We start from the raw sequence: 2920 nt of genomic DNA, 5'->3' as shown, positions 1-2920 counted from the left end.
GCCCCGTTTATGAACTTTTTTTTCACAAAATTGACTTGGGTTTCGAGAGTGTTAATGAAACCAGAACATGGGGGAGTTTAGAATACAGTCTGTTCTCAATTTGTCTGCTCTTTGAAAACCACGGTCTGGTTTCAGCCGTCCTAACCTTGGATAGTTGAATTAAACAACAGACAGACAAGTCCTCTCCAGCCATGGAACGGAGCAGCTCTCTTCTAAGAATAGCAAACTGCAGGGGAAGGAGGTGTAGTGTTTTTCCTGTGAGGCTTGCCAGCAGCAGACAGTGGCAGATACTGTAAAATAGACGCAGCAGATCTTGTGTGCCTGTTGATCTCTCCAGAGAGTGGTCTTGGGCTTCCAGAAGACCTGGTTCCTGTCTCATCTCTGTCTTCGTCAGTTCTCTGACCTGTGTTCTCCAATGTCTTTACTTTCCCATTCCCTCCTACAGGTTGTGGTTCTTGTCGTAGTTCTTCTGTGGATGAGGCTTAGAACTGATAACTATCCAAGATGTGGATCCAAGGAGTTCTAGACCACGGGGCTGACTCATAACTTGGGCAATAGTGACTGGACTACCTCTGTGCTCAGGTAAGGCCCATCTTTCATGAAATCCCTTTCACCTGGATCTCAAGAAGACTGAGTTTTTGCTTTAGTCTATTTCTCTCTGGTCAATCATTTTCCCCAAGGCCAGAAGTTCTGATGACTCAAGCTCCATGTCTTTCTATCGTGAGGTCTTTCTCATCACTCTGGTCAGATCCTCTGAACAAAGAGGTATCTGGTTCCTACCTGCCTGGATTCCTTTTTGTGCTCCCCTGACCTGCTTGAAGGCAATCTCTTTGCCTTGGGTTTCCAGACCATGATGCAGATGGCTCATGCTTTGTTTACTATAACCCCTTAGCTCATCCCCCTGAGTCCCGATGCTGTCTCTGCTGTGGTCCTACAGAAGCAATCAGTGATGAGATGATCTCCTTTCTCTGCACCTTTGCTGTCTTACGTGTCATGGAGCAGGACCAAGTCCCAGGATGCAATCAGAGCATCTCCTATTCTAGTGATGCTGCCTTCACTGAAAATAGTCTCGATAGTCAAAAGCCTGTAACACAATCTTCCCATTGTCTTCAAAGGCATCATTCATTTGTTGTTTGCATGTGAATTTGACATCCTCCCCTACAAGTTCTTATTAACCAGTGATCAAACCAGCTTTTTTTTTTTTTGTATTTTGTATCAAAACGAAAGCAGGATTTTAAGGTAATAAAATATCACTTTTTTTTTCCCTCTAGTCTATAACAGCAACAATTCACTCCAAAGGAGTGGACTGAACAGTGACAGTATCACTAAAAAATGCAAAAATTTCTAGGAATTCTCTGATATCCCTGACACTTCAGGGGTTCACCTTAAATGGAAGGCAGTCTGTTTACCCGGCCTGATTAGTAGATTTTGTCTGATTTCTGTGAAGTTAGGCACTAAGGACATGTGTTCAGAAAATGCAAAGGCTGCAGCTGATGTGAAATCAAGCTAATAATGTACCTACTGGTGAGGTCCAGCCGCTTTGTCACGAGCAGTCAGAGCTCTGCTTGAAAGGTCTGCTTCCCATGCTCTAAGTTCCAACCAATTAGAGCCCAGATATCTGATTACATTACATACGCTTTCTCCTTTTTCTAATGAAATTTCCCTCATGGTATATATGTTTAATACCTTGGTTGTGGCTACAGTATGCATATGTCTAAACTTGCCCACCTGTGTGCGTCAAATGTACACAGCTTGTGTATATGCATTGCGTCTAAATAAAGCCTTTTAAAACCTCTCTTAATGCCTCATTTCTTTATCAGTCATACAACCCATATGCTTGGCTTACATATCAAATTAGCCACATCCATAACGTTATTTATCTTTGGGGAAAGGATATTTCTTAGTGTGCATAGCACTTTTGCAGTATTCTTGGAAAATTAACACACGAGCCCTTACAGATTATTGTGCCAGGGACAGGGTGGCCAAAATAAAAGAGCCGGTGGTAGAAGATGTGCCTGAGAAGTTGGGGTGATGGTGGAAGGTGTGCCTGAGAGGTTGGAGCTCACCTGTGGACTCATTTAGACGTCAAATCTCTGCATGAAAGAGAAGAATCTAAATCCACATTTCTGTTTCTTTAACTTTCTTCTCCGTATCAAGGATCTCCAAGTTCTGACAAACCTGGGATCAATTCAGTGTTCTATAACATTGGAATGACTCAATTTTTATTATTTGTTATATTTTCTATTTTTATTGTTATAAACTAACACATACATGTTCCTAAAGATGGAAAATAAATATACATAAAATAAAAACATAAAAATTTTATGTAATCATCGCACATTGCTGTGTACAATCCTGTATGTATGTTCTAGTTCAAGTTTATAAAATAGATCATACTTTAAATTTTCTAACCTTTTTTTTATATTCAAATCATGAAGAGAAATACATTTTTTTTTACATTCACTGAGTCCCAGCTTAAAAGTACATTTTCAATTAAAAATTATTTAGACTGAAAGTTGGAGACTTTTCCTAATTGAGCCTCCTTATTTCACAGGTAGGAAGATTAAAGTCTGGAGATATCATACAGTTAAAATGATACATGTTTAGGCAGCATCAGATCCAGGCCAATAACAAAATTCTCCATCACAGGTAACCACTTTCTGGATTTTGCAGGGTCCTTCCTCTGTTTTTCTTATTACATAGTCCTACATGGCAAACTAGGATTTTTGAGTAGGAAAATTCTGGCCTTTGAGCTCAGTTGCCTACTGCTGAGGAAGACCAGTTGACTTAGAATTTATTGAAAATGTTTTCTGGAAAAGAATTTGTAACTCTTAATGGTTTTCAAGCTTCAAGACTTCAGTTGAGTTTTCTGCAGGGATGCTGAAGTATCTTGGTCCCATCTCAGGCTGCTATAAATCTC

The 2920-nt window shown here is 40.1% G+C and overlaps 1 long non-coding RNA gene across 1 annotated transcript; it reads left to right on the top strand.

Moving 5' to 3' along the window:
• Positions 1–444: 444 nt before the first annotated feature.
• LOC121822085 (uncharacterized) lies at positions 445–1795 on the top strand. The gene is made up of 2 exons (XR_006063086.2): positions 445–582; positions 893–1795. It is a non-coding gene; the product is annotated as an uncharacterized LOC121822085 (long non-coding RNA).
• The last annotated feature ends 1125 nt before the right edge of the window (positions 1796–2920 follow it).

Source organism: Peromyscus maniculatus, chromosome 13 (assembly GCF_049852395.1).
Source record: "Peromyscus maniculatus bairdii isolate BWxNUB_F1_BW_parent chromosome 13, HU_Pman_BW_mat_3.1, whole genome shotgun sequence".
Classification (NCBI taxonomy): Eukaryota; Metazoa; Chordata; class Mammalia; order Rodentia; family Cricetidae; genus Peromyscus; species Peromyscus maniculatus.
Note: the sequence above shows the minus strand (reverse complement) of the source record. Positions and strands in the feature narration are given on the sequence as shown.